Source organism: Salmo trutta, chromosome 21, assembly GCF_901001165.1.
Source record: "Salmo trutta chromosome 21, fSalTru1.1, whole genome shotgun sequence".
NCBI classification, from domain to species: Eukaryota; Metazoa; Chordata; class Actinopteri; order Salmoniformes; family Salmonidae; genus Salmo; species Salmo trutta.
This window is the reverse complement of record NC_042977.1, coordinates 40092696-40112848: the sequence shown is the minus strand read 5'-3', so window position 1 is coordinate 40112848 and position 20153 is coordinate 40092696. Positions and strand designations below refer to the sequence as shown.

Here is a 20153-nt window from a genome sequence, read left to right as displayed (position 1 = left end):
ACTGTTTATTAGAAACAAATACGTAGCGAAATCAGGAACCCATGTTTTATTATAGCCATGTAAACACGAAATTTAGCGGCAGAGCTAAAGCTTGCCTGATGTCATGCCTAAACTGTTGTTCAGCCATAATCAGGATTTAGACTAACCTTTACTTTGCGATACATTCTTCATTCTCGATTCAGAAGGTTCCAGAGTCTTATAAACTTCCTTGTCCAGTTGCAGATGGAACTCCAGAAAATATTAAATCCACTGTTTGTATCTAATGAGAAATGTCTCTTGCATGTGTGTAGAACTTTGTTTTGGTTGCACTGTGTGAAGCGCTGTTGTCTATTTCTACGCGTTTCTGCACGGTGTAGCATAGAAAAGAGCAGTCCCTGCAAATATGTTGGGAAATGCAAGGCGAGGGAACTCCTCACTCGGTGCAAAAAGTGGATTTAATATCTTTCTGAATATTCTCTGTTTTTTGGAGTACCACCTGCAACTGGACATGGACGTTTATAAGAGACACGTTTCTTCCGTATCAAGAAATTAGAAACTATCGCCAGGTAAAAGGTTTGTAGAAAAAGTACTGCCAGTGCTTTAATACCTACACTGTAATGGGTATGGAAGGACGGAGCTCATCATTTCATATCCTGCTACCAACTGTTGCTAGTATCAGTAGTTTGAAGGCTAGGCTGGCTTTTTGTCAACCAGGACCACTTCTCCACTGGAGACCACAGCAGTTTGCCTAGTCTTCCTCCAAGCAACGGTAGCAACATCTCTTCCTGTAAAACACAATGAAAACGGTTAAGAACAGAACCTGGGTCACATTCCCCAACCACAAAGTGCCTGAGCATAGGATTGTTGATTTAGGATCAGCTGTCTTTTAAATCATGATAATGATTAAGATTATGGACAGGAAGAATCTGATCCTAGATCAGCACTCGTACTCCGAGACACTTTAAATATGGGCTATAGTGTCCAAACAAGGCCTTTGTAAAGGGAGAATAGTACCCACTTTGTTTGTTGCATTTTGGTTCACAGGAGTCCCATGGAGTAGGGTAGCACAAAGATGCACTACAGTGGATGAAAATCTGGCAAGAGTACAGCATAAAATAAGTTAGTGAAAAGCCAATAGCACATCAAGTTGTGTGTATTATATCAGATAGGTATGAATAAAGTATGAATAAAGGTAGCCAATTACTGTATCTTTGCGGGGAGCCAGAGTGTGATCCACGAAGGTGAACATCTTGAGGATGAAGCGTTTGTAGTGGCTGGGGTACAGAAGGCCAGAGGAGAGTTCCACAGGGACCATGGTGGTCTGGTACTTATCATTCTGGTAGGAACATCTGGAGAAAGAGGGAGGAGTAATAGAAACTTAATGTTTGCCAAGCCTCAATTCCAAATACACTGAATGAAAATATAAATGCATTATGCAACAATTTCAAAGATTTAACTGAGTTACAGTTCATTAAAGGAAGTCAGTCAATTGAAATAAATTAATTTGGACATAATCTATGGATTTCACATAACTGGGAATACAGACCATTTGCCTCATGCAGCGCAACACATCTTCTTCGCATAAAGTTGATCAGGCTGTTGATTGTGGAATGTTGTCCCACTCCTTTTCACTGGCTGGGCCAACTTGCTATATACAGTATACTGTCGGGAACTGGAACACCCTGTCATATGTCGATCCAGAGCATCCCAAACATGCTCAATGGGTGATATGTCTGGTGAGTATGCAGGCCATGGAAGAACTGGGACATTTTCAGCTTCCAGGAATTGTGTACAGATACTTGCAATCTGGGGCTGTGCATTATCATGCTGAAGCATGAAGTGATGACGATGGATGAATGGCACAACAATGGGCCTCAGATTCTCATCACGGTACTGTATATCTGTGCATTCAAATTTCCATTGATAAAATGCAATTGTGTTTGTTGTCCGTAGCTTATGCCTGCCCATACCATAACCCCACCACCACCATGGGGCACTCAGTTCACAACGTTGATTTCAGCAAACTGCTCGCCCACTCGACGCCATGCCATCTGCATGGTACAGTTGAAACCGGGATTCATCCATGAAGAGCACACTTCTCCAGCGTGCCAGTGGCCATCGAAGGTGAGTACTTGCCCACTGCAGTCGGTTACAACGTCGAACTGCAGGCAGGTCAAAACCCTGGTGAGGACGATGAGCATGCAGATGAGCTTCCCTGAGATGGTTTCTGACCGTTTGTGCAGAAATCCTTCGGTTGTGCAAACCCACAGTTTCATCAGCTCTCCGGGTGGCTGGTCTCAGACGATCCCGCAGGTAAAGAAGCTGGATGTGGAGTTCCAGGGCTGGTGTGGTTACACATGATCTTCGATTGTGAGGCCGGTTGGGCGAACTGACAAATTCTCTAAAACAACATTGGTGGTGGCTTATGGTAGAGAAATGAACATTAAATTCTCTGGTAACAGCTCTGGTGGACATTCCTGCAGACAGCATGCCAATTGTACTCTCCCTCAAAACCTAAGACATCTGTGGCATTGTGTTTTGTGACAAAACTGCACATTTTTGTGTCCTTTTATTGTCCCCAGCACAAGGTGCACCTGTGTAATGATCATGTTTTTTAATCAGCTTCTTGTTATGCCACACCTGTCAGGTGCATGGACTATCTTGGCAAAGGAGAAATGCTCACTAACAGGGATGTAAACAAAAATTCTGCATATGGAAGATTTCTGGGATCTTTTATTTCAGCTCATGAAACATGGGACCAACACTTTACATGTTGTGTTCACATTTGTGTTTAGTGTACATAGTGGTAGATGATGCATTCTGAAGTCACATAATGAAGAAATGTCAAACAGATTGTTCAAAATACATATTTGAAAAAAGAGCAAGACATGCATAATCAGGTGGATTAGTATTGTAGTTACTCACTTTTCAATGAGGAGGTCCCACTTGGGCATGCTGACAGGGCTGGGGTCAGAGGTGGTCCAGCAGTGCTCCAGCAATAGGACCAGGTTGGGATCCTTCTTCTCCAGGATGCGCACCTCAACGTATACAGGTTGCCTCAGGACTTTAGTGAGAGGGTAGTCTTCCTCAGTGTAAAACGATGTGAAGGCACTGGACTCTGGAGGTCAGACAGGATTGAAGAAAAAAAAACACATGTAAAAATCAATTATAAAAAACAATATGTTTGAAGTTCTACAACTTGACACAGAACAAGTCTGAAATGAAATAAACCTTACCGTCTTTACATGTCTTGGTGTCACATGTTCCTTTGGCCAGTCTGAGTTCCACTCTGAGCGGTCCCATAACAGCAACAGGAGTGGGTGCAGGAACATTGTTCACCTCAATAACCAGAGCCTTCACCGCAGTATCAGAGTACTTACACTGGAACAGCAGCCTAGAGAAGGAGACATGGCAGTGACTGATACAGTAGGATCTTCAAGCATATCAACACTTTATGGGCTAAATCTGGATGCAGGAAACTAGCTCTTGGGAATCAATAAAGTAAATTCAATCTTACAGAGAGAAGACTCACTCAAATTGGCTGTCTCTGGTGATGGCGCCTTGGGGTACGACCCCCACTTCATAGAAGGATGCCATCCTGTTCTCATAAACCATATAACCATTTTCCTCCTGCAGGGGAGAGTCCACCGTTAAAGGGCAACTCCACCACTTTTAAACCTCATTTTCAGGATCTCCAGCATAATACCAGTGTCAACATTTGTGAAAATGGCACATTTCTAAGTTTGGTATCATCAAAAAATGAAAAACAGTGATTTTCAAACACTATGACATTCGTGGTGATGTGAGGAGCAAGAAAATACCTTGGACTCAGGGCTCTAAATTAAAAAAATGTCATTGATAGCACTGGTGCTCCCAACATTAAAAATGTAGGAGCACCACATGAAATGTAGGAGCACCAGAAAATAAGATTTTTTAATTGGGTTTATATGAATTCCAGCTACTTTTGAAGCACATGTTGTGACTTAGAAACAAATATGTAACACTGTAAAGACATTAGTTTATTATAAAATATTGATATACGAATACCTGTCATTGAAATGACAAAGTAATTTTATATAAACACTATTGGTCAATCTGTTAATGGTAAACTTAATCTATATGCAGATTATACTATTATGTATGCTTCTGCCTCTATTGTTGATCTGGCTGTGTCAAAACTACACATTTTATAGCTATGCAGGAATCCCTTGCTGATTTAAAAACTTGAGCTTAATACGGACAAAATGAAATACATGTTATTTTCAAACTCTTGTAAGAATGTTTCAGATGAACTACATGTTCACTCATTAGATGGGTCTCCAATCGAACACCTTCCCGCATATAAATACTTAGGCTTTTGGATTGATATGGATTTGACATTTACAAAACATCAGTCAGGAAGTTAAAGCTTGGTCGCAAAGGGGTCTTCCAACTGGACATTGACCCCAAGCATATTTACACATTTGTGGCAAAATGGCTTAATAAGGACAACAAAGTCAAGGTATTGGAGTGGCCATCACAAAGCCCTGACCTCAATCCTATAGAAAAATGGTGGGCAGAACTGAAAAGCGTGTGCGAGCAAGGAGGCCTACAAACCTGACTCAGTTACACCAGCTCTGTCAGGAGGAATAGGCCAAAATTCACCCAACTTATTGTGGGAAGCTTGTGGAAGGCTACCTTAAATGTTTGACCCAGGTTAAACATTTTAAAGGCAATGCTACCAAATACTAATTGAGTGTATGTAAACTTCTGACCCACTGGGAATGTGATGAAAGAAATAAAAGCTGAAATAAATCATTCCTTCTACTATTATTCTGACATTGAAGCTACAGTGGGGGAAAAAAGTATTTGATCCCCTGCTGATTTTGTATGTTTGCACACTGACAAAGAAATGATCAGTCTATAATTTTAATGGTAGGTGTATTTGAACAGTGAGAGACAGAAAAAAGAAGAAAAAAAATCAGAAAAATGCATGTCAAAAATTTTATAAAATGATTTGCATTTTAATGAGGGAAATAAGTATTTGACCCTTCTGCAAAACATGACTTAGTACTTGGTGGCAAAACCCTTGTTGGCAATCACAGAGGTCAGACGTTTCTTGTAGTTGGCCACCAGGTTTGCACACATCTCAGGAGGGATTTTGTCCCACTCCTCTTTGCAGATCTTCTCCAAGTCATTAAGGTTTCGAGGCTGACGTTTGGCAACTCGAACCTTCAGGTCCCTCCACAGATTTTCTATGGGATTAAGGTATGGAGACTGGCTAGGCCACTCCAGGACCTTAATGTGCTTCTTCTTGAGCCACTCCTTTGTTGCCTTGGCCGTGTGTTTTGGGTCATTGTCATGCTGGAATACCCATCCACGACCCATTTTCAATGCCCTGGCTGAGGGAAGGAGGTTCTCACCCAAGATTTGACGGTACATGGCCCCGTCCATCGTCCCTTTGATGCGGTGAAGTTGTCCTGTCCCTTAAGCAGAAAAACAACCCCAAAGAATGATGTTTCCACCTCCATGTTTGACGGTGGAGATGGTGTTCTTGGGGTCATAGGCAGCATTCCTCCTCCTCCAAACACGGCGAGTTGAGTTGATGTCAAAGAGCTCCATTTTGGTCTCATCTGACCACAACACTTTCACCCAGTTGTCCTCTGAATCATTCAAACTTCAGATGGGCATGTATATGAGCTTTCTTGAGCAGGGGGACCTTGCGGGCGCTGCAGGATTTCAGTCCTTCACGGCGTAGTGTGTTACCAATTGTTTTCTTGGTGACTATGGTCCCAGCTGCCTTGAGATCATTGACAAGATCCTCCCGTGTAGTTCTGGGCTGATTCCTCACCGTTCTCATGATCATTGCAACTCCACGAGGTGAGATCTTGCATGGAGCCCCAGGCCGAGGGAGATTGACAGTTCTTTTGTGTTTCTTCCATTTGCGAATAATCGCACCAAATGTTGTCACCTTCTCACCAAGCTGCTTGGCGATGGTCTTGTAGCCCATTCCAGCCTTGTGTAGGTCTACAATCTTGTCCCTGACATTCTTAGAGAGGTCTTTGGTCATGGCCATGGTGGAGAGTTTGGAATCTGATTGATTGCTTCTGTGGACAGGTGTCTTTTTTACAGGTAACAAGCTGCGGTTAGGAGCACTCCCTTTAAGAGTGTGCTCCTAATCTCAGCTCGTTACCTGTGTAAAAGACACCTGGGAGCCAGAAATATTTCTGATTGAGAGGCGGTCAAATACCTAGTTCCCTCATTAAAATGCAAATCAATTTATAACATTTCTGACATGCGTTTTTCTCAAATTTTTTGTTGTTATTCTGTCTTTCACTGTTCAAATAAACCTACCATTAAAATGATAGACTGATCCTTTCTTTGTCAGTGGGCAAACGTACAAAATCAGCAAGGGATCAAATACTTTTTTCCCCCACTGTATCCCTTTTCCTTCCTTCTGTGTCCCCAAATGTTTGGATATAATGGCAAAGTTACTAGGTTGTTAGCTAGCTAGCCAATGATGGAACAATGTGTAAACAAATGGTTAACAACGCGTGAGTAGTTTTAGAACAGTCCAGGGCACATTTATATACAGATCTCTTATTGCGTGGAACTTCCTTCCATCTCATATTGCTCAAATAAACCGCAAACCTGGTTTAAAAAAAAAACAGATAAAGCAACACCTCGTGGCACACCTCTCCACCTATTTGACCTAGATAGTTTGTGTGTATTCATTGATATGTAGGCTACGTGTGCCTTTAATTTTTTTTAATGTAGTTCTGTCCTTGAGCTGTTCTTGTCTAGTGATGTTCTGTATTATGTTATTCTGTATTATGTTTCATGTTTTGTGTGGACTCCAGGAAGAGTAGCTGCTGCTTTTGCAACAGCTGATGGGAATCCTAATTAAAATACCAAATTACATGGTTTATGAATATAAAATGCAGTCCCGGCGATCCGCTATAGGAAGATAAAAATGTTGCTCCTGTAATATGGGTCAGATCTTTTGCCCTGGTTGGGCTAGATGCAAGCCATTTTCGCTGTAGTAATGATGCAACCATGACTCTATCGAATTTGCACTTGGAAACAAAGGTACAGCGAAGCCTTATTACAACAATGATTATTTGGGAGATTAGAGCCCTGCTTGGGCTAGAAACTTGTTGCAGGTTTTGAATATCACCGTTTTTACTTTTAATTCTACCCTGTGATGTCACAGAGAAGCACTTTTTTAAGGCTCGCTCTTCTTCGCTTTTTAACCACAGATCATAGAAACGCTCTGTTTTCACATATATAGACACTGGTTTGGTGCTGGAGATTATGAAGTTGAAAAGTGGCGGAATTGTCCTTTAAACGTCCAACAATACAGCCATTTTTATCTCTAACAAATAATTTCTGGGTAACAATGATGATGGGTTTAAATTAAAATGGTCAGAAAGAAACTAAAATAGCTTCTTAGCAAAGAGCAATTTCTCAAGCAAGAATTTTGCTAGGACTGTCTGGGAGTGGTCTGAGTGGGGAGGGGAAAACTAAAAACTAGCTGTGATTGGCAGAACGGTTTGGAACTTTCTTTCCTAATGGTCTGTTAACTAATTTACTACCAAAACTCCATCCCACCAAAACAGACTGAAATTTCAGGCAGTCTTTTCAAACAGCTCTTACACTAAAAGGGCATTATCATAATTTTCACAATATTATTCCAACCTCATAGTGTGGAAATGTATATAAAAAACAGGAATCCTGTTTTTGACTACACTGGGCCTTTAATACTGAGCCAGTGTACACAATGAATATTCTGTCTCTCTACTCACCTTCAGAGTAGTACCACAGGCTGTGACAGGGAACTGGTATATGGCAAAGGCTGAAGTGATGCCAACAGGACTGCAAGGGCCGTTGTTTCCCCCCAGCAGAATGATGGTATCAATGTCTATTTTGGGCCAAGTGGCATTCCTGGCCACCACCACCACAAACTGAGCATCCATGGTACACTGCACAGTCACTGGGGAAAGAGAGAAAAATTAAATGTTTTGTTCAAATACAGATCATTACAAGGAAGAAGATCTATCAGACACTCACCTGCCTTCCCATAGTAGCACTGCTGTCCATTGAAGCAACAGTCGATAGCTTCACATTGAGCCAGAGTAATTTTAGGGGTTCCACATTGCACTGTATCCTTAGACTCTACTTGGCATCTCTGATTTTGAGTTTTAGTTACTGCTGGCCACTGGGGAGTTTTCTTATGTGGACTTTGGGGCTCTGGCCCCTGGGGAGTCTGCAGCTGCGGCCCCTGGGGCTCTGGCCCCTGGGGAGTCTGCAGCTGTGGACCTTGGGGCTCTGGCCCCTGGGGAGTCTGCAGCTGTGGACCCTGGGGCTCTGGCCCCTGGAGAGTCTGCAGCTGCGGCGCCGGGCTCTGGGGAGTCTGCAGCTGTGGCTCCTGGGGAGTCTGCAGCTGGGGCCCCTGGGGAGTCTGCAGCTGTGGCCCCTGGGGAGTCTGCAGCTGTGGTGCTTGGGGAGTCTGCAGCTGTGGTGCCTGTGGAGTATGTAGCTGTGGCCACTGGGGATTCTGCAGCTGTGGTCCCTGGGGCTGTGGCCACTGGGGCTCGGGTCCCTGGGGAGTTTGCTGCTGTGGCCCCTGGGTCTCTGTTCTCTGGGGAGTCTGCAGCTGTGGCCCCTGGGGCTCTGGGCTCTGGGGAGTCTGCAGCTGTGGTCCATGGGGCTGTGGCCCCTGGGGCTCTGGTCTCTGGGGAGTCAGCAGCTGTGGCCCCTGGGGAGTCTGCAGCTGTGGCCCCTGGGTCTCTGTTCTCTGGGGAGTCTGCAGCTGTGGCCCCTGGGGCTCTGGTCTCTGGGGAGTCTGCAGCTGTGGCCACTGGGGAGTCTGCAGCTGTGGCCACTGAGGAGTATGCAGCTGTGGCCACTGGGGATTCTGCAGCTGTGGTCCATGGGGCTGTGGCCACTGGGGCTCGGGTCTCTGGTGCGTTTGCTGATGTGGCCCCTGGGGCTCTGGCCTCTGGGGAGTCAGCAGCTGTGGTCCCTGGGGAGTCTGCAGCTGTGGCCACTGGGGATTCTGCAGCTTTGACCACTGGGTATTCTGCAGCTGTGGCCCCTGGGACTCTGGCCTCTGGGGAGTCCGCTGTTGTGGTTTCTGTGGAGTTTGCTGCTGTGGCCACTGGGGCTCTGGCCACTGGGGCTGCCTAGACTTAACTAGGGGTTGCGGGTTGTTAGTTGGAGGAAACCTCCAGTTGGGCTGTGCATCAACATAACATGCAAACACTACCAACATAACAAACCTATAGGAACACCACCTCACTGCCATACCTGCTGAATAAGATATAATAAGATATAAGCTAAGTGTCTTTCTTCAGTATCTGCAATACTGTCCTATACAGCCTGTTCTGCCTAATACAGATATATATACCTGATTGAGTATAATAGAATGCTAGAAACTGACCCTGTAATCAAAATCAATCCCTTTCTAACTCTGTGGAATTAAATAGTCAGCACCTAATTGGTTAGACTAGAGTCACTGGCCTTATTCTGAAATATCCACTAGTAGTCCCAGTGGATATAAGAATACAATTCCAGTTGCAAAAATAGATCGCAACAAGGGAACAAAAATCAGCTTCAAAGCAGAAAAATTGTTCAACCTCCATTAGGAAGAACACAGCTTATATACCCTGAGCTATATGATGTAATACATCGCTATGTGTGTACGTGTTCCTCTGTGTCCTCGGTCCTTGTACTAGGACCTTCAGCGATTAGCTGACGTCAATTACTATTATCAGTGAACAAGAGACATGTTAAACCATTCCAAATATTCAGTCGACACCTTGAGTGTCTGTCTGGAGAAGTACTGTATGTGAATCATGAGGGTTACAGAGGCTCTGAATATGTTATACATTGTCAGTCACATGCAATCTAAATATGAACATTAGTGGTCTTACATTTCTCCATTACACTTCTTATGCCCTTCAGGTACATCTGAATGATTGGATAGGTATAAACAATATGATTGCAGCCCTGTTAAGCTTTCACCATATTGCTTTAAAGCTATCCAATACTTACATATTTACACAAGTGCTAGGGCTATGGTTCATTGATTGATTGATTTTATTTGAAAGTTAAAAAATGCATATACATACATTGCACATATTTTACAAACTTGACAGGGATAACACAATAAAGTAAGTGACATATTTCCATTGTGGTCCCTTAAACCTAGAACATGCAGTTAGGCATTTCCAAGGTAACGGATGTATGCTTTGACTAAGATTTGTCTCTTTAAAATGGATGCCAAACAAAAACCATTAATTTCAAAGTTTAACAAACCATACAACTCTACGCACAAGGACTACTTTGAATAACTTACACAGATCATTTCACAGAAACACATTTACTGGAAGAACTGTGCAGATGCAAAGTTTGGTAACAGAATTACGGTATCAAATCAAATGTATTTATATAGCCCTTCTTACATCAGCTGATATCTCAAAGTGCTGTACAGAAACCCAGCCTAAAACCCCAAACAGCAAGCAATGCAGGTGTAGAAGCACGGTGGCTAGGAAAAACTCCCTAGAAAGGCCAAAACCTAGGAAGAAACCTAGAGAGGAACCAGGCTATGAGGGGTGGCCAGTCCTCTTCTGGCTGTGCCGGGTGGAGATTATAACAGCACATGGCCTAGATGTTCAAATGTTCATAAATGACCAGCATGGTCAAATAATAATAATCATAGTAGTTGTCGAGGGTGCAACAAGTCAGTAACACAAGAGTAAGTGTCAGTTGGCTTTTTCATAGCCGATCTTTGAGAGTATCTCTACCGCTCCTGCTGTCTCTAGAGAGTTGAAAACAGCAGGTATGGGACAGGTAGCACGTCCGGTGAATAGGTCAGGGATCCAGCAGGTCTGGGACAGCAGGTCTGGGACAGCAGGTCTGGGACAGGTAGCACGTCCGGTGAACAGGTCAGGGTTCCATAGCTGCAGGCAGAACAGTTGGAACTGGAGTAGCAGCACAGCCAGGTGAACTGGGGACAGCAAGGAGTCATCAAGCCAGGTAGTCCTGAGGCATGGTCCTAGGGCTCAGGTCCTCCGAGAGAGAGAAAGAAAGAAAGAGAAAGAGAGAATTAGAGAGACCATATTTAAATTCACACAGGACACCGGAAAAGACAAGAGAAATACTCCAGATGTGACAGACTGACCCTAGCCCCCCGACACATAAACTACTGCAGCATAAATACTGGAGGCTGAGACAGGAGGGGTCAGGAGACACTGTGGCCCCATCCGATGAAACCTCCGGACAGGGCCAAACAGGTAGGATATAACCCCACCCACTTTGCCAAAGCACAGCCTCCACACCACTGGAGGGATATCTCCAACCACCAACATACCATCCCGGGACAAGGCTGAGTATAGCCCACAAAGATCTCCGCCACGGCACAGCCCAAGGGTGGGCGCCAACCCAGACAGGAAGACCACGTCAGTGACTCAACCCACTCAAGTGACGCACCCCTCCCAGGGACGGCATGGAAGAACACCAGTAAGCCAGTGACTCAGCCCCTGTAATAGGGGTAGAGGCAGAGAATCCCAGTGGAAAGAGGGGAAACCGGCAAGGCAGAGACAGCAAGGGCGGTTCGTGGCTCCAGCCTTTCCGTTCACCTTCACACCCCTGGGCCAGACTACACTTAATCATAGGACCTACTGAAGAGATGTGTCTTCAGTAAAAACTTAAAGGTTGAGACTGAGTCTGCGTCTCTCACATGGGTAGGCAGACTATTCCATAAAAATGGAGCTCTATAGGAGAAAGCCCTGCCTCCAGCTGTTTGCTTAGAAATTCTAGGAACAATTAGGAGGCCCGCGTCTTGTGACCGTAGCGTACGTGTAGGTATGTACGGCAGGACCAAATCGGAAAGATAGGTAGGAGCAAGCCCATGTAATGCTTTGTAGGTTAGCAGTAAAACCTTGAAATCAGCCCTTGCCTTAACAGGAAGCAAGTGTAGGGAGGCTAGCACTGGAGTAATATGATCACATTTTTTGGTTCTAGTCAGGATTCTAGCAGCCGTATTTAGCACTAACTGAAGTTTATTTAGTGCTTTATCCGGGTAGCCGGAAAGTAGAGCATTGCAGTAGTCCAACCTAGAAGTAACAAAGGCATGGATTAATTTTTCTGTGTCATTTTTGGACAGAAAGTTTCTGATTTTTGCAATGTTACGTAGATGGAAAAAACCTGTCCTTGAAACAGTCTTGATATGTTCTTCAAAAGAGAGATCAGGGTCCAGAGTAACGCCAGGTCCTTCTCAGTTTTATTTGTACAACCATCCAGATTAATTGTCAGATTCAACAGAAGATTTCTTTGTTTCTTGGGACCTAGAACAAGCATCTCTGTTTTGTCCAAGTTTAAGAGTAGAAAGTTTGCAGCCATCCACTTCCTTATGTCTGAGACACAGGCTTCTAGCGAGGGCAATTTTGGGGCTTCACCATGTTTCATTGAAATGTACAGCTGTGTGTCATCCGCATAGCAGTGAAATTTAACATTACGTTTTCGAATGACATCCCCAAGAGGTAAAATATATAGTGAAAACAATAGTGGTCCTAAAACGGAACCTTGAGGAACACCGAAATTTACAGTTGATTTGTCAGAGGACAAACCATTCACAGAGACAAACTGATATCTTTCCGACAGATAAGACCTAAACCAGGCCAGAACTTGTCCATGTAGACCAATTTGGGTAAAATCTCCCTCTGTTTTTTATGCGACCCTGTTTTTCAAAATTTCTGTCTCACAAGTTTGTACTGTACTGTTCATTACTGTGCTGTCCAAACTTGTGAAACATCGGTGTCTATGATTGGTTCAGATTTGATCTGGTCCGGACCAATCAAATTTGGTCTTGTTTGGGGGGCAGAGCTCATTAGAATAATAGCCAGTGTTTAGAATAATACCCAAATATGCAAAAGAAGGATAGTGCATATTTCTACCTTTGTGGACCTATTCAGGATACATCACCATGAAGAGAATGATATTCATATCCATAATTATGCATTTCATTAGCTTATTGCAGTGCCAGAATAGGTGCAAAAAAGTTTGGTGAAGTGTCCGGGAACATACAGTTTAATTTAACAGGGGTAAGATATGAATTTGTAGTTCGTCTTCTTAATATTTGGACTAGTAAGTAGGTAGTACCAGATCTTCAGCCATACCTCCTTATCAAATTCTATACCTAAATCGTTTTCCCACATCCTTTGAAAGGGATAAAGGCGGATCGTGCAATTATTATACTGGACAAAGATATAAACGCAACATGCAACAATTTCAATGATTTTACTGAGTTACAGTTCATATAAGGAAATCAGTCAATTAAAATAAATAAATTAGGCCCTAATCTATGGATTTCACATGACTGGACAGGGGCGCAGCCATGGGTGGGCCTGGGAGCACAGTTGGGAGCCATGCCCACCTACTTGGGAGCCAGGCCCAGCACAAGGTGCACCTGTGTAATGATCATGCTGATTAATCAGCTTCTTGATATGCCACACCTGTCAGGTGGATGGACTAACTTGGCAAAGGAGAAATGCTCACTAACAGGGATGTAAGTATGCTTTTTGTGCTTTACATGTTGCGTTTATATTCTTGTTCAGGATAGATGTTAGCAATTATTCCTTTGATAAATATAGATGTGATTAATACATTTTTCAACTTCTTACAACTGAAATCTCAGCTTTCCTGCTTCAATAAACATAAAGATACATTTTTTTATTTTAAGATACCTAAGCAAATCTGTACCAGGGATGTTGTATTCAGTCCGGATTTTGATAAATTACTTAATTGCATTCAATCCACTATGGAACAAGTCAACGAACCTCATAAGACCCAGCGAGCGCCATTTATAGAAGTTGACCTTTGAGAACACATTGGGCAAGTCAGGGTTACAAGCGATAGGAGGAAGTAAAGAATGCCTGTTTGAAATACCCAACTGCTTTCTACAGTCTGCCTATGCCATTCATTTGTTGTACATACTGTATTGAAGGTCTTACTGTCATCACAAATGTGTTGAAAGTGATTCACAAACAAAGGATTCTTCAGAGGTAAAGGATGACTTGAATTGTGCTTCATTCGAAACCTATAGGGATTCCGGTCTGTCCAAAGTCTAGGACAACAAATTGCGAGTTTGGGCTGACCAAGTGAAATTGGGCAGACCCAGACCACCCATAGATCTAGGTTTGACCAGAGTCAAGTTGTCAAGTGTGCTCCCTCTCCGGCCTTTAGGTCACCAGGCTGCTCATGATGGCGCACACCTGTCACCATCGTTACGCGCATCTGCACGTCATCACTCACCTGGACTCCATCACTTCCCTGATTACCTTCCCAATATATGTCACTCCCTTTGCTTCCTTCCCCAGGCGTTATTGTTTCTGTATCATGTCTGTGCGTTGTCCATGTGTCTTATTTTGTATTATGTTGTGTTTTTTCATTAAAACACTCACTCTCTGAACTTGCTTCCTGACTCTCAGCGCACATTGTTACAAGAGTACTTAATTCAGTTTTTTTTTGTTACGCCATATAAACCTTTTGTTGATTCTTATTTTTTTCAACGAATCAACAAAAAATAAAAGGTAAATAACAGGGCAACATAACAAATAGTTTCTGGGAGAGTGGACCAACAAATCAGGTGTTCTTTAATTTTGCTAACGATGGGAGTGTAATTTTCGTTAAACAGATATTTTTTTAGAGTTGGGATAACAGTTCTTCCCAGATATTTTTTAGAGTTGGGATAACAGTTCTTCCCAGATATTGTTTAGCGTTGGGATAACAGTTCTTCCCAGATGTTTTTTAGTGTTGGGATAACAGTTCTTCCCAGATGTTTTTTAGTGTTGGGATAACAGTTCTTCCCAGATATTGTTTAGCGTTGGGTTAACAGTTCTTCCCAGATATTTGAATCCATTTGGTTTCCAAGAGAAAGGACAGACAGATCAACTCCTCTGTTAGCGGGCTATCTAGCAAACAAGCATTTGATTTGCTTTGTATACAGAGAATTGACCAAATTGGGATATGGTATCAACGATATGTGGAATGGATTTCACTGGGTTTACAACATACAATGAAATATCCTCTGCATAGCTTATGTTCCTGTTCTGCAATAGTGGGACTAATGATAATCTCGTTAGAAAGTATGGATTCTGCTAGCGGTTCTACGACCATCAAAAAGAGAAGGGGAGACAGAGGGCAGGCTTGCCGGGTCCCTGTACTCAGGCCGAATTCTTGAGATCTTAAACCAGGGGAGTCAAACTCTGTCTATGGAGGGCCTGGTGTCTGCAGGTTTTTTTCCTTCCTTTCAATTAAGCCCTAGACAACCATGTGAGGGGAGTTCTTTACTAATCAGTGACCTTAATTCATCCATGAAGTACAAGGGAGTAGCGAAAACCTGCAGACACTTGGCCCTCCATGGAATGCGTTTGACAAGTGCCTTAAACCATTACTAGAGACCATAGCTCTGGGACTAGTATAAATCACTTTGACTCATTTTCTGAAATTAGCACCCATTTCTGTAAAACAGGGACTAGGAAATTTCATTTAACTCTGTCGAACACCTTCTCAGCATCTAAGGACAACAGTATATAACCAAAAAATGTGATCATATTACTGCAGTGCTAGCCTCTCTACACTGGCTTCCTGTTATAGCTAGGAATGATTTCAAGGTGTTACTGCTAACCTACAAAGCATTACATGGACTTGCTCCTACCTATCTTTCCGATTTGGTCCTGCCGTACATACCAACACGTACGCTACGGTCACAAGATGCAGGCCTCCTTATTGTCCCTAGAATTTCTAAGCAAACAGCTGGAGGCAGGGCTTTCTCCTATAGAGCTCTATTTTTATGGAATGGTCTGCCTACCCATGTGAGAGACGCAGACTCGGTCTCAACCTTTTAAGTCTTTACTGAAGATTCACCTCTTCAGGAGGTCCTATGATTGAGTATAGTCTGCGCCAGGGGTGCGAAGCTGTCTCTGCCTGGCCAGCTCCCCTCTCTCCACTGGGATTCTCTGACCCTATACGGGGCTGAGTCACTGGCTTACTAGTGCTCTTCCGTGCCGTCCCTAGGAGGGGTGTGTCACGTCATGCCAAGCTTTTTTGCGCTATACTCGACTTGAGTGGGTTGAGTCACTGGCGGGATCTTCCTGTCCGGTATTGCGCCCCCTCGGGCTCGTGTGGTGGAGGAGATCTTCATGGGCTATACTCAGTCTTGTCTCAGGGTAGTAAGTTGGTGGTCTGTTGATATCCCTCTAGTGGTGTTGGGGCTGCACTTTGGAAAAGTAGGCGGTGTTATATCCTGCCTGGTTGGCCTTGTCTGGGGAATCATTGGACAGGGCCACAGTGTCGCACCCCATGTTTCATGAGCTGAAAAAAAAGATCCCAGAAATGTTTCATATGCACAAAAAGCACATTTTTATTTTCAATGACGGGGAACAGTGGGTTAACTGCCTTGTTCAGGGGCAGAACTGATTAAACAGCATGATCATTACACAGGTGCACCTTGTGCTGGGGACAATAAAGGGCCACTGTAAAATTGTGCAGTTCTGTCACAAAACACAATGACACAAATGTCTCAAGTTTTGAGGGAGCGTGCCATTGGCATGCTGACTGCAGGAATGTTCACCAGAGCTGTTGCCAAAGAATTGAATTTTAATTTCTCTACCATTTTAAAGAATTTGTCAGTTTGTCCAACCGGCTTCACAACCACAGACCACGTGTATGATATTGTGTGGGCAAGCGGTTTGCTGATGTCAACGTTGTGAACAGAGTGCCCCGTGGTGGCGTGGGGTTATAGTATGGGCAGTCATAAGCGACGGACAATGAACACAATTGAATTTTATTGATGGAGATTTGAATGCACAAAAATACCGTGATGAGATCCCGAGGACCATTTTTTTTTTTAAGGTATCTGTGACCAACAGATTCCCAGTAATTTGAAATCCATTGATTAGGGCCTAATGAATTTATTTCAATTGAATGATTTCCTCATATGAACTGTAAGTCATTAAAATCAATAATCATTGCATGTCGCGTTTATATTTTTATTCAGTATAGTTGGCAGGGGTCTTCACTTCAACATTATTGTGTGTTGATATATTTCTAATACATTTTAAGACCTTTTCTGGTAGATGATGTCCAAGACCCCTTTTCAATCTGTTTGACCACAAATCAAAGCCTTTGCTTATTCCAAATTTTTAGGATGGAAAATGGTTGAAAAATGTATATATGAGTTAATTTCTTTCATTTGTATCCTCTCCTGACTGGTGGAGGATACTAAATATTATTCTCCTGCATCTCTGCTAAAATATGGGTAAAATATGAAAGGAATATGAGTCTTATTATTATTCAGTAGAGTTAGTTATTGCCTGCTTTTCTAAAGTCTACCAACCTTGCCAGCAGGCATGCCAGCTAAGATAGACAAGCTAGCTACTCTAACTTGATTGATAGCCTGAAATGGCTTTTTGGTAGCTGGCTATGAGGTTGGGAGATTAGGATCTGTGCTGGTCCCATGATCTGTGCTAGCTAATGCCAATTTCATAGAATTGCTAAGAGGTTAGTAATATTACAGAGAAAAAACAAACAAACAAACCATTTTAATAATTCTTATTATTTTTATACAGGACAAATTTGAAGGGACATGATGCCTCTGCTGACTTGTCTTTGACTGTTAATGGAAATTGTATTTCTGGGCCTGGCGTCAGTTAAACTGCAGCACCGAGGAAAACTGTAGGAGCAGTCTAAGCTGTGCTTCTAGACCAGAAACCTGTTTGTTTTCAAACGCAAAGCGTATTTTTTTATGCACGTGAACACGCGTGTACACGCTGGAAGTAGAATGCACAGTAGTGAATGAGAGAAAACAGACTGCTGCGAGCGTCAACGCCGTCATGCATTTCAGACAGCACTCTATTCTCGTTCTTCCAAAGAGAAAGTTACATATTTTTTATTCCAGTACGGTGATGAAGCTGTGTTTGAACGACTGTAGTGCGTTCAAGACAACTGGAAACTCTGAGCGGGGAAAAAGAGCTTGGACTGGGAAAAATAATTTTGAACGGTCATCCAACTCGGAATTCCAAATCGGTAACTCTGGCATCTTTCTCGAGCTCCGACTTTCCGACCTGAAGATCACGGACACACAGATTATCCATTATATTGACCTGATACTGTAGTGGCCGCTATAACAATCAAAATAAATGTCTTCAAAAATGGAACGCAGTCGGGAAGAGGCAAGATCAGGTGGGACAATTCTAGCCAATGAGAGGATAGATACGCATGTCAACACATATAGTATTTTTTTCTCAAAGTTGCCTGGACGTCACATGTCCTACTTATACTGTATCAGTACACTCGTAACAACCTAAGCATTGCAAAACTTCTATCGATCAAATAATTTTTTGTTAACCAAATTTGACATTCTAATTGACCTCCATTCAAAACCTATTTTCTTCGTAAAAAACTAAATAAACGACACCTGATGGAGAACTTTGAGCCCAGTATGGGTAGCTGCACCCCAAGTGGCTGTGGCGAGTGGCTGTGTCGAAAGGAGTGGCTGTATGGAAAGCGTATCAGCTAATTGGGCAGATTTGTTGCCACTCACCATTTTGCGTGGCTGATTGGGCTGCAAGACGAGTCGATAAGCCGGACCAGTGCCTACAGTAGTTACCTTCAGTAGTAGCCAATATCAGGGCGACAGTCACAGTAAGCACACAAATACAACTACAACGCACAAAGCAACAGTACACCCATCATCAATACTTTTAATAAAAAATAAACAATCATCAGTTTTATAACTGAAAATGTATACTTATTTGTGTAAAACTAACAATGAAATTTCAATTCAGACTCATCATCTCACAGTACGGTAGCTCAATGTACAGTAGTTGCATCACAGTCAATCAAAACCATCTAACCATAGCTGAGCGCTTTTGACATGCCCACTCCTTTCCACACGCCTACTACTTTCCTTTTGACACACCCACCTGCCCTCACCCCGGCCGCCATATTGGGGTGCAGCTTCCCCCTTCTCCCAGTTATCCCTCTAGCTTCAAATCTTCCATATTTTTCAGAGTTCCCAGTTGTCTTGAAAGCACCATAAAGCCTTGTTCACACTGCAGGCCTTAGTGCTCAAATCAGTTTTGTTTTTGAAATCCATTTTGCAATACTGATTGTACAAACAGAAAGTTACATGTGACCAAATCGGATTTGTGTGTGTTCAGACAGCAGTCATTTGCTGACATGGCTACGCTAGTTGTCATAGTAATGACGGGTGTGGGCAGAGTGGTGTAGGCTGATTGGTGGTGCTCGTGCTTCCTATCACACAGTAGTTATATAGCAAGCTAAGGTGACAATGCCTGCCATGGACGTTTTTCAGATGCTTTGAATTTTCAAAATCATGGTGTAAGAACACTTTTTTAAAGCCTCAAAGGAAAAGATGATCCAACTTTCAAAACGAGTCTTTTTTGGCTAGCCAAGGCAATCAAATAGCTAGCTAGGTAGCTGTTTAACTTTCTAGCACATTTACTAATTTGTTTGTAAACAATTAACAAGCTAATTAGCTACCACATGTTCTTATCAAACTGTCAACAGAGTAGATAGCAAGCAACAATATATGCCAAATAACTAGGATTTGAGTCACACTTACGTGTTTCCCTCCACGATGCTCATGAGGATGTAGGACACAAGAAAGGACAGTTACAAAATCGCATTTGAAAGCAATGCAGATATTTTTTTCTACATGTACCATATTCAGCCTACCAGATGATCCCAATGCCTTTCTGATGCATTTTAGTCACTACAAACCATTATATCTTCTGTTGTCAGACTTTTCTAGTTCTAGCGAAGGAGGAGCAATGCTTTTTGATTACATGAATCAAACACGCCTTGCCGCGCTTTCGGCTGCTTCACACAGAGACAGAATCGGCATGGACACAACATGTGACATACAGGTTAAAATAATGCGACCAGTAAAACAAAAAACACACTGTTTACACAACCTAACACCCCTATCACCAATAGTGCCAACAACAGTGTCACATCAAAGGTGACAGCCTATTGGTGCTGAAAGGACAGCAACTGTAATACCTGTGCACTCCATGGCGTTGAAGGAGAGACACTTTTGGTCAAACACAGACAAGGATGATAGACAGGGGACAGCAGTCACACACAACATCAAATAATGTTAAAGA

At 43.0% G+C, this 20153-nt stretch overlaps 1 pseudogene; it reads right to left on the bottom strand.

Annotated features, from left to right (window-relative positions):
* Window positions 1-654: 654 nt before the first annotated feature.
* On the bottom strand, window positions 655-9232 carry LOC115156460 (zona pellucida sperm-binding protein 4-like; annotated as a pseudogene).
* Window positions 9233-20153: the final 10921 nt, after the last annotated feature.